Source organism: Lactuca sativa, chromosome 3 (genome assembly GCF_002870075.4).
Source record: "Lactuca sativa cultivar Salinas chromosome 3, Lsat_Salinas_v11, whole genome shotgun sequence".
NCBI lineage: Eukaryota > Viridiplantae > Streptophyta > Magnoliopsida > Asterales > Asteraceae > Lactuca > Lactuca sativa.
The window spans coordinates 308,176,808-308,189,599 of NC_056625.2; positions in this window are offsets into that span (position 1 = coordinate 308,176,808).

A 12,792-nucleotide genomic window follows, 5' to 3' on the forward strand; every position below is an offset into this window, starting at 1 on the left:
AAGAGTGGAAGTATGAAATTGATTCTTTCATTTGTGGTAATGTCTAAATTTACCAAATAAGGAAAGATTCTCATCACCCAAGTTTCAATTGGACCGGAACTTGGAATCATGCAAGTTGTATAGCATGATGAATGAGAACTTTCAAGTTTTGGAAAATTAAGACTAATTACTTGTTCACATGGATGTGTGAGTCAAGTAAAGGACTTAGGGATCGAGTACACATTCTTGTGCACTGATTAAGTCCACCACTAAAGATCGATAAGAAGAATCAAATAAGGCAGAAGGATAAAAGTTTCTCAAATCTGAAAAGATGGGAGAGTACTTTAGTATCAGTTTTGTGATCATCTTAATGATTAAGAAACCATATCAAAATTAGTTCTCTAAGGAAATCTTAGTGCATTCTTATGACTAAGAAGAGGAACTTGAATTGTTGAAATGGTTAAATCAAGAAGATGAGTCATACTTCGTTCCAATACAAGTCTTAGAGTCATACTCCAAGATTGTCTTTTGAGTGACATGTCTTAAAGAAGGTTTAAAACACTTGTCAAATGTAAGAGTAAAAGTTTTCTACTCTTGTACATTTGAAATTGGTAAGTTGTGATGTTTTGGATAAAACAAAGACCAACTTAGGCCAATTGGGTAAAGTGTTTTTCTTGATTAGAATCCGCACTATCTCTTGGATGTTTGACAAGGGAGTCTTATATGTCAAGAGGACAGTGGGAGTCTTAAAGGTCTTGAAAGTCTCAAGAACTAATCAAGAATAAAACCTAAAGTTCTTCTCTAGCACACAATTTGAGGTTTATAATCTATTGTGTTGACATATCAGTGCCCATTCCAGTTAAAGTTGGCTTTGCATATGAGTTCTTAGAGTTCTCAGTTTGTTGCATAACAACTTGGAAGCAATGGCAGGCCCTTGAGCTGCCAGGTGGCAAGAAGTTAAGATTGAGTTCAATCCATATGGTTTTGGATTTGTCATTATCTTTGTCTTGTGATTATGGTTTGACAAATTCATATGGGTAGGAACTCATACACCATATAAATCTAAGTGTCATAAGGTTTCTCTCCGATTCATGAAAATGATGGTGAGGAAACACTTTCACTAAGTAGATTTTATCTAGATAGCAATTGTGATATTTGCATTCTCAAAGTCGTTAGTGGAGCGCGTGTGGTTAACCGGCACACTAACCTGGACTTGTGAGAAGTGGCAAAAAGGTCTAAACATTATGATTACGGCATCCCTCTTCATAATTGTTTAGATACACAAGTGTGCTATCTAAGGGAAGGTGTATGATTTTGATAAAGACTTATCAAAACAATCTAGTATCAGAAATCTGAACTTTGGTAAGAAAGTCAGCTGATTTCTGAGTACATGTCAAAGCTAGTGGGAGCATAAGTGTTATGCTAATAATCATCATGTTAGTGGGAGCATGATAATTATGATAAGTATTGCAAGTTAGCAATGTTAATTATAGAAAACAAAAAATTTCAATTGGGAAAAAGTTGTTTTGCTATAATTAAGGGAGAGGAAATTATACTTCATATCAAATCTATAAGGTTTAGATCTGAGGTTTTAATCATTTAGTCAAGGATATATATATGAATTTCATGTTGGAATGGCTCAACATAAGGAAATTCTGTATATGAGTCCATTATTTTCGTTCTAAAATTCGATTATGATTACGGCATCCCTTTTCATAATCTGAATTATGAGAACTTGGCAAATTGAAATGGAAATGTTATAGCAAAAGACTGGTTTAGTCTTTATGTGAGACATCATGAATCGTGTCCCATATGCTTCGGATATAGGATCGATTACATGTGCTATAATCATCCGTTCTAAAATTTTCCAAATGCCTGGGGCATTAAGAAGGGAAAAGGTTTAGAACTGGATATGACTAAAAGGATTAAACAATTGTCGAGGACAATCTAAGGTTTACCAAAGATTGGTTGCTCAAGGACAGTTGGAAGTATAGTGATAATTCTGGAAGGACCATATTGACATAATCTGTAAGGAGGCAACTCTTGTTCAGAAGTGATAGTCAAAATGGAATCTGGAAATGTTTCAAAGTTAGAATTTTCACTCTGTGTAAGATTAAGGAAACTTAATGCAAGAAGGATGGTTCCAAGGAGTTGATCTCCTTTGGAATGATCTGTAATGTTTGTTGTCAAGTCTTTATGACTTTGTGCATAATCATTACAAGAGGATCAATGCATATAAGTTTAGAATCTGACAGATTCCAGTAAATGGCATGAATTTGGAATTCTTGCATTTGCAGTAAGGATTTGGGAGTGTGAAAAGAGAACCATTGAAGTTATGTTCAATGGATCTAGTTCACAAAGTAAAGATCATAGACAAACATAGTATGCATACTTAGTGTGTGGCATGACTAGTGTTTTGAAAAAAAAAACATAGTGTACATGCTTGGAGCATGGGACAACTATTGTTTTAAATTCAAGAATAAAGTTGATAGCTGAAACAGTGTACAATGAATAATGTGTAATCATATGGTGATAAATAAAAGGTGTTTTATTTATGTTCAAAGGGTTGATACCATATTGGATTCAATTATTATTGTGTTTCACTTTGCATGTTTTGACTTCCCGAATAAACTAGGTTATTCTTCCGGAATGACTAAGTTATTCAAACCATCCACAGTCGGTCGTATTTTGGAAGTAGATATGAATTAAAACTGTCATGATGGGTTGTAGAGGTCTAAGGTGTTGGACAAGGCTACAACAATCATGAGTGCTCATAAGTTCTGAGTATTGGATTCAACCCGCGCTCATTGGAATCACTTCATGGATTTTATCACGAGTGATCATGAGACGATAATATCTTATATTCTTCAAACCTAGAGATATGAGTTGTTACTATGAGTTGATAGTACATTGATAGCACGAAAACGCATTTGGTAACTCGGTGCTATAAAACGTGCCTTTGTGTATGATTCAACAAGTAGTAGAACAAGCCATATGAGTCGAAGTTTATCCGTTCCTTTTACCTTCGGGATAAAAGCGATATCTGTGGGCCCCTCGATGATTTGATGATGACAAATGGAAGTGCTCGGCCGGGCCAGGACTGATTTGATTTGTTCAATTAGTCATTTGTCATAAATCGGAAATCGGGAAACAACAAATGGACAGAGAGAATGATTATAATCCATGTCTCAGTCCATATGATATCTAGAATGGAGGAATATATGATCCCTTATCTAATGGACAAGTCACTGACAAAGGTCAGAGTTCATCTACAAGGTCAGAGTTCGACAGAAGCTTTTGAGAGCTACGATTGCCAGTTGGTTCCTGAAGTCATACGCAATAATAGTTTTAGACTTATCCAAGTGGGAGACTGTTGGATTAATGTCTAAGTCCATAACTATATTTGGTAAGACTTGACCCGACCCGGCATGGTCCATTTGGGTTGCATACCATCATGCACTTGAATGAGAGAAATAAGACACTTATGGTTATTAATATATTATAAGTTCTAGTATATTAATAATAAGAATAATAAGATTATTTAATTAGTATTGATCAAGAATTAATCTAGGATTAATTAAGTGATCAAAAGAAGACTAATTAAATATATGGGTTGATTGTGTAAATCATCCATACTTGTATAGTGGGCTAATGCTCCATGGATAATCAAGTTGGGCTAAACCCATAGGATGGTCCATGGATGCTCCATGGTGTATTTGTACCCATGGATCCAAGGAAATGGAAGGCCATGACAATTAAGAGTTTATTCTAATTGTGTAACTATATAAGCATCTTATTATTGAGGAAAAATCGGCCACTAGTGTGTGTGAAGAAAGGGCTAGCCGATTTTGAAGAGTGTAGAATTCTCTCAAGTTATTCTAAGTGTTTTGATGATTGTGATTCCATTTGAGGTGTCACACTTGGGGCACTAGGCACTCAAGCTTCATGAAGACATTCTACACCAAAGAGGTATGTATTCTATCTTGCTATAGTTATTGTTTTGTATGCTAGATTAGGATAATACCTTGGAAGTTCTTATTTGCATGTATAATAGAGAAAACATAGATCCAAGGTATTTAGGGTTGCATGTACACTTAGGAAGTGTTAGAATGCTCAAAAACCCAACAAAAATGACTATCTTACCCCTGGCCAAAGTCAACCTATCGGTCAAAGTCGACATTCAGTTGACCTGAATCGTCGAGTTGGGCCACCAACTCGTCGAGTCCTTACTCTCACTTTCTTGCTTCTACTTGCTACTACTCGTCGAGTTTTGGCACAAACTCGGCGAGTTCCCCTTTGTTACTAACACTCCGACAATCTGCATCCGACTCACCGAGTTGTATGAACAACTCGACGAGTTCTCCTTCATCAGATGAACACTCTAGCTGTGACTCGCCGAGTTGTATGAACAACTCGCCGAGTTTGTTCCTGAGATAAGAAGATTGCCTTGGACTCACCGAGTCAGGGCATTGACTCGCCGAGTTCTTCCACGAATGAGTCTAACCCTCTAGCTCACCGAGTCCATCTCTCACTCAATGGTTCCACTCGGCATAACTCGAAAAAGGGGAAAACAGGGGACTCGCGACTCGATTCGCCGAGTCTGAAGAACGACTCGCCGAGTCGTATACATGCAAACACTATATACTCGATTCTGCTTGAAACCATTCCGTTCCATTCATATATCTGGGTTCTTGGGGGCTTGATCAACACGTAAAGTTTCCAACTTTACATGTAAATAACATCAAATGAAGGTTTTAGGGTTCAAAGCACACTATAAGAGTAGATCTAGAGCTTTCATGCAAAATGGCTCCATAAAGGTACTAGATCTAAGCTTCTAGAACTCAAACCTAGCCAGATCTGAAGGCTATTCATCTCAATGAGTCCTCTATGCTACTACCAAGCCAAGAAATGGTTCAAGAATAGCTTTAATGGCTTTAAAAAAAGGAATTTAAGCATAGAAACAGAAAAGGGCCAAGATATACCTTACTATATTCTGAAATTCCACAAGGATCTAGGATCTCCTTCTTCTCCTCTTGATCTACCTTCCTTTTTCTCTCAAAATCTTCCAAAGAAACACACCAAATCACACAAAATGCTAAGAGGGTTCTAGGGTTTCGAGAATGATGCTCTGAGGGGTGATGGGGGCTGACTTGAGGCCCCAAAAGTTGTTTAAATAGGGTGCAAACCCTTGAAATTAGGGTTTCATCCAGACTGGCGGACTCACCGAGTCCAGAATATGGACTCGTCGAGTTGCCAACTTACACGTGCTCAAAAACCCGACTCAACTCGACGAGTCTGGCTACTGACTCGTCGAGTTCCTTCTGAAAACTTGAAAAATAATCATTTCGATAACATACCAGAATTGGGGCGTTACACACCAGTGTATTATGGGATTTAGGGGGGGGGGGCAGTGTCTTTAGTAGTAAAATTGTTAAGGTCAAAATCTGGAAGCTTGTTGCGAAGGGATGTCAAGGCACAATCATAATCAGAATCCATACCATTTATACCGCTATCCCGTAAGATGTGGTCTTGCAATACCCAAGATTGGGCCCTTGAGGCAACAAAAGCATAAGAGGTAGCCTCTACTGCCGAGTATAAACCCAAAACCCCAAACCTAATAGGTAAGGAAGCAATTCGCCATTGTATGTCACCAAAGAAAGGGCCCCCACAAACCACAATGTCCCCAATCGCCCCGCACAATCCATTGTCAAAGAATATTGCCGCCTCCTCCATGTGAACGGGTTGGCACGTCCTCAACACAAAGAAAAGCTTATCAATACCCATACAAGACTGAAGAAGAAGGAGCTCACTCTGGGGGTCAAACAATTGTGGAAGAAGGTGCATCAAATTCACAGCGTTTTCGACTCTCTTTATGGCTAGGTTGCGAATGAAACTAGCATCTCTACTAATTGCTCCCCCAAGAAGTTTCACCCCCAAAGGCGGCCTCCCGATGTCCGCCGGAAATAGCCCCTCCCGTAACTTCCTACCATCACACAAGGTCCGAAAGAGCTCGGTTTTATTGATGTTAGGTCCAGCTTAGTGTTGCTTCTATTGGGCTCGTTAGCTAGGCCAATGTTTATCTCTGGAATGGGCCTGTCCATCCGTGAGTTTTGTAGGGTTTAATATAAATAGATGCTTGCATGCATCCTATAACGTAATGATTAGAAACGATTAGAGAAGTATTTTCAAGTATATTCGTCGTTCTTGTTTTGTAACCCTAGAAGTCCTCTACAACGGAAGTTCTTAGTCGAGCTCTGCTGAGGATTAAGTAATCTAATCATTCGACTCATTGTGATCCATACTTGTGTTTTATTTCCTTGCTTTTTACGTTCTTTACTTACCTGTTACGAAGATCTAATCGATCAAAGAGTTTTTATAACTCATCAATTGGTATCAGAGCAGGAGGCTGTGTAATCGATACACATCTTTTCTGTGAAAGAGTTTGCGATTAGGGTTATTCCGCATTAACTGATATTTATGAAGCCGTCATTCCATAATTGACGTAACTCAGCATTTATTTGTTTTGCCCTAATATTACATATTACAAGTCTGATCTTTCAAACAGGTTAAACGATCAAGCATGGACGAGTCACAATCTTATCCCATCAACATCTCAAACAGCATTGGATCAACGACAAAGATTCCTATTCTTTACACCCAGGATTACGAAGTTTGGGCGCATCATTTTGAAGATTATGTCATCGGATCTGAAGATAATGGATATCTTATTTGGGAAGCAATCGTGTTTGGACCATTCGCTCACTCAGGAACATCAAAGATCATCAAAACTCAGAAAGAATATAATGATCTGTTAAAAGATGTAAAAGACGTTGCTCAAGACGAAAAGGAAAAGTTTCAGTGCAATATCAAAGCATTGAGACTAATCTGATTCGCTCTTCAATCTGATACATTCAGGTTAGTGAGTTCCTGCAGTACCGCTAAAGAAATCTGGGATAGGTTGCGAGAGCTTTATTCCACAGATGAAGATTTGGAGCATTCCATTCAGACGTTGCTCTTGTCTGAGTTTGGTGAATTTAAGCAGAATTCTGATGAAACTGTTACTCAGACATTCGATCGCTTCAATCATCTACTTAGCAAGATGATCAAACATGATATAGAAAGGAAGCTGATTGAACAGAAAGTCACCTTTTTGAATGGCCTAAGATCCAAGTGGAGAGCTGTCGTGTCCACTGTTAAAGCTCATGAGCAGTTCAAGTCTTATTCACTGGCCAAGTTGGTGGGAATCTTGAAATCTCAAGAAAAGATTGTCATGCAAGAGAAGAATGTTGTCTCAAGTTTGGGATCCTTGGCCCTCCTGTCTAAAAGCAAAAATGTGGTAGAAGATGAAGATCTCAACCTAGAAGACTATGATCTTACTCCTGAAGAATATGGAATGATGGTGTCTAATACAAAGAGGTTTATCAAGAAAAGGTTCCCTACCAATAAGAACCGAAATTGGCAGGGAAGCTATAGTTCTGAAAAGGTCAGAGAGGAACCGAAGGCAGAAGAACTAAAGAAAGAGGCGAAGGTTGAAGGAGATTCTGGTGTGAACTGCTACTACTGTGGAGGAAAGAACCATTATGCCAAAGACTGTGTTCTGAAGAAAATGGCAGAGAAAGATGAAGAAAAAGATGAAGAGGCTATGTTGATGAAAAAGCTGGAAGAGATCAAGAGAAAGAAAGCTGCTACTAACCCTTCTATGAATGTTTTAATTGTACAGGGTTCGGCAGCGGATGATAAGTTCGGTGGCGTGCAGGTCTGGTCAACCGACTCAGAGGATGATGAAGTCAGGAAGCCATCTCATGGAAAGGCGTATGTTGCAAGAGGTGACGAAAGCAGTGGGAAGTGCTTGATGGTGACAGATGTATCTCACATGAGGGGATACAATACAGACGGTGGGAATGAGGACACCAAGGAGCGAGATGACTTATGCTTCACAGCAAAACCTCTCAGTGTGCAGATCAATGAGCTTGATGAATTGATCAAGAAGGTACAATCTCTTTTTATTTCATTTAAAGTCCCACAAAATTCATATGAAAAAGAATTAAATAGCTTAAATTCAAGAATCTCAAATCTAGATAGTTGTTTAACTCAAACACGGGTCACCAATTCTAACCTAACTGACCAAATAAGCAGGGTGTCATCCAAGAGTGAGGAACGGAGGATGTGGATAGAGCTGAAGGAGTCGGAGCTGATTAAATCTAAGGACGAAAACATTTATTTACAAAGAGACAATTTAAAACTTTTGAAACAGAGAAATGTTTTTTGTTTAATTGCTAACGTCTTTATGATAACATCACTCAACTTCATCTGAATTGTGAAATAGGGCAGAAAATTCATCGCATGATTTTGCCCTTCCTTGAGTTTAAGGAGGATGAAATCGATGTTGAAGCATATAATTGCGAAAGTGTAGTTTCGTCTGATGATGTGAATCCGACTTATATGTATGGTCTGGACAAAATTGAATCTTTCATAAAGTCCAAGGACCATAAGGACATGCTGAAAAACCTTTTAGATGAAAACGATAAGCTGAAACTAAGGACCGAAACCATACAAAAATTTGACTCGTTGAATGCCAATTTAAGTTCAGAAAACAAAATTGATGTTGAAAACATATCTTAACTTAATGAGGATGATGATATGAGCGTAATTTTTGTAGAGGATGAAGTCGACTGTTCTGAGTTTGTCAAGAGTGAACCCGAAAACCACAAAAATCTTATTTCTGAAAATTCTGTGGAGTTTGCTCGTTTGTCCCAAAATAAGTCCCCGATTCTTGAAGAAAAGGCTGTTGTGTACCAAAAGGTGAGAACAACACCAAATCAGGTGTATAAGGTCACATGAGTAACCGAACATCAGACAGCCGAACTCACCGCCATAGTGAACGAAGATAATGCAGATGGCTGTGATGAGTTTTTCTGGTCTGCTCCTATAGATAATGCTGACGAAACTGTTGGTCTGTCAGAGCGGACGTCCTGGAAAACCAAAGACAGATATGTGCCAGACCCACTAAACAAGCCTGACAACTTCGATGTGCCAAGCACTAGTGGTACAAAAGAAGTTCCTGTAGAAGAAGTCACTTCTACAAGCGAAACATCATCTGTTAAAAGTGAACTGGCTGACAGGAAGCAGAAGCAAAAGGCCAACATCCACCGACAGCCGAAACAAGTGAAGGATCAAAAGCAGCAAAGGAATCTGAGATACAAAAAGAATCTCTAAGAGCGAAGACAATTTTGGCAATCTCAAAACGCCCATTTCTCTTATCATGACAAAAATTCAAAATCAGAGAAAAGTGCTGTCAGGCTGCAAGAGAGTAACAACAACCGAAAGGACAGGTTCGGTTCTGAAAGTAATAACAGCCGAAGGGACAGGTTCGGTTCAGAGAGCACCAGCTACCGAAAGCATAGGTTCGGTTCCGAAAGCAAAAGCTACCAAAGTTCAAGGTTCGGTCCCACTAATGACCAAAAACAAAAGGGTCACTTAGAACCTCAAGTCAAGAAAACTTCTCAGTCCAAATTCTCTCGTTCTAATTCCTCTCAACCTCATTCTAAACCCAATTCTGTTCAAACTCAAAATCCAAAATCTTCAACAGATTTGAAAGGAAAATCGAAGGTTTCCTCAGTCAAGAATGATCAAAAGCAGTCCAAGGCCCAAACGCCAAAACCTGAATCCAAACCGAATGTAACAAATCCTAACAAAATTAAAGTATTCACTATTAAGAAGAAAGATGAAACAACTTTAATAAAAAGAACATATATTGCTGACATTTCTCTTACTATTCCTGTTCCTGTGAGAGGCTCACGTGGACCCAAGAAACTTTGGGTTCCTAAATCTGCTTAATTTTTGCAGGTTATTAGTGACGAGCAGTTCGACGAAGAATGGTATATTGACAGTGGCTGCTCACGTCACATGATAGGAAGGAAGGAAGAGCTGAGGGAATTCCGATCTCTTCCAAATGGTGGAAATGTTAAGTTCGGGAACAACTCATATGGAACGATAAAAGGTTATGGGATGATAACAAATGGAGACTTCACAATTAGAAAGGTTGTGTACGTTGAAGGGATACAGCATAACCTCATCAGTGTATCTCAGCTTGTTGGAGGTATCGGTCTTAAAGTTTCATTTGACGATGAGGGTTCGGAAATAATAGAGAAGAAAACAAAAAGGGTGATTCTCAAATCAGAACGCAAAGGCGAAATGTTTCCTCTCAATCTCAAACCTATCAAAGGAAATCCAGCTATATGTCTGTTATCCAAAGCTCATTCTGACGAAAGCTGGTTGTGGCACCGAAGGCTCTCCCATCTAAACTTCAAGGATATCAACAAGCTTGTCACCGGAGGGCATGTTCGAGGTCTTCCATTTCTCAAGTTTGATCGAGAAAATTTGTGTGTTGCGTGTGAAATGGGAAAGCAGAGTCGTCAAAGTCACCCATCCATTATAAACACTAAAGTTGTTGAACCACTTGAGTTACTTCACATTGACTTGTGTGGTCCGTCATCTATCGAAGCATTGGTGGTAGCAAGTATATTCTTGTTATCGTTGATGACTTTTCACGTTTTACATGGGTGTTTTTTCTGAAGCACAAATCTGAGGCCACTCTCAAGCTAAAGATGTTTATTAAGCAGGTTGAAATGCAACTGAGGAAAGTCGTTCGCAACATCAGGAGCGACAATGGACTGGAGTTCAAGAATAAAGAATTTGAAGACTTTTTGGCAGAAAAAGGAACCAGTCACAACTTTTCAGCACCCTACACCCCTCAACAAAATGGAATTGTCGAAAGACGAAACCGATCTTTGTGTGAGGCGGCCCGAACCATGCTAAGTTTCGCTTCTCTACCTTTATATTTCTGGGCTGATGCTATTGTTGCAGCATGTTTTACGCAGAACAGATCCTATCTCAATAAGCGATTCACTCTTACTCCTTATGAGATCATCAACAACAGGAAGCCGAACGTTAAATTCTTCCATGTATTCGGCTCACGATGATAGCCAATCTGAATTTGAAGAAATGGTGAATGTTGAATTGGATCCATCCTATGATCCAAATTACCCTCCTCTTGTTAAGTGGACCAGAGATCATCCCGTTTCACAGGCAGTGGGTAATGTCTCGGAAAAGGTCTTGACCCGATCTCAACTGAAGGCAAAGCAAGCATCTCTATTCTCAAAAGTAGAGTTCTGCATGTTTAACTCTTTCGTCTCAAAAGTTGAACCGAAGACAGTAAATACTGCTCTTGATCACTCTAACTGGGTTCAAGCTATGCAAGATGAACTCAACGAGTTCGAAAGAAATAAGGTTTGGTGGCTCATCCCCACTCCTAAAGACACCTCAGTTGTTGGTCTCAAATGGGTCTTCAGAAATAAAATGGACAAGGAAGGCAATGTGATTAGAAACAAAGTTCGTCTAGTGGTGAAAGGATACTGCCAGGAGGAAGGAATTGATTATGAGGAAACTTTTGCTCCAGTAGCAAGGCTAGAATTTGTTCGAATATTTCTGGCCTATGCTGCACATAAGAACTTTGAGGTCTACCAAATGGACGTGAAATGCGCCTTTCTGAACGGAGAACTTGAAGAAACCGTTTACGTGGAGAAACCTCCTGGGTTTGTCAATGAAAAGTACCCCAATCACTGTTATATTCTGGACAAAGCGGTTTACGGTCTGAAACAAGCACCTAGGGCATGGTATGAAACGCTAACCAAGCTTTTAAAGATGTCAAAATTCAAACAAGGTTCGGTTGACCCAACCTTCTTTCGTAAGAAGGAAGGTAACCACCTTATGATTGTTCAAATCTATGTCGATGACATCATCTTTGGCTCAACGAATCCTAGCTTAACAGCTAAATTCAGAAAGCTGATGGAGACTAAATTTGAAATGAGCTCAATGGGTCCGATTAACTTTTTCCTTGGTTTAAATATTAGACAGGGACCCGAAGGCCTTTATCAACCAGGAAGCTTACACCAACACTCTTCTTGCTAAATTTGGCATGATGGGAGACTCAAAAGTTAAAGTTCCAATGGCATTCGGCACCAAGCTCACACCATCCTTGGATAAACCGGCAGTTGATATTACGCTATATCGCCAGATGATCGGTTCTTTAATGTACCTTACTGCTAGCAGGCCTGATATAATGTTTTCTGTCTGTTACTGTGCTAGATTTCAGGCGAATCCTCGTGAACCTCATATGCTTGCAGTGAAGAACATACTCTGGTATCTGAAACGAACTACCTCTCTCGGTTTATGGTATCCATCAAACTCAGGTTTCTTCGTTCAAGCCTACTCAGATGCAGACCTTGCAGGTTGTGGACTAGACAGGAAAAGCACCACTGGAGGCTGCCAATTCCTTGACGGGAAGTTGGTTAGCTGGCAATCAAAGAAACAGACTTGTGTATCTCTGTCTACAGCTGAAGCAGAATACATCGCAGCTGCCTCCTGTACATCTCAAGTGATTTGGATCCAAAGCCAGCTCCGGGATTATGGACTCAACATGAAAAAGATCCCACTATATTGCGACTCAAAAAGTGAAATTAGGATCTGTCATAACCCAGTGCAACACTCCAAGACTAAGCACATAGCACTGAGGTATCACTTCATTAAGGATCATGTGGAAGATGGGAACGTCGAAATTCACTTTGTTTGAACCACTGATCAACTGGCTGACATCTTCACCAAAGCTCTTCCTGAAGCTTCTTTCAACAAAATTCTACAATGGCTAGGAATGATGGAATCGGAGTCAGTACCAAAGATTACTTCTCAAGATCAAAAGTTAGAAGCGAAATAGACCGAACGTTCGGGTTCGGGTCTCATGTATGCCGAAATGAA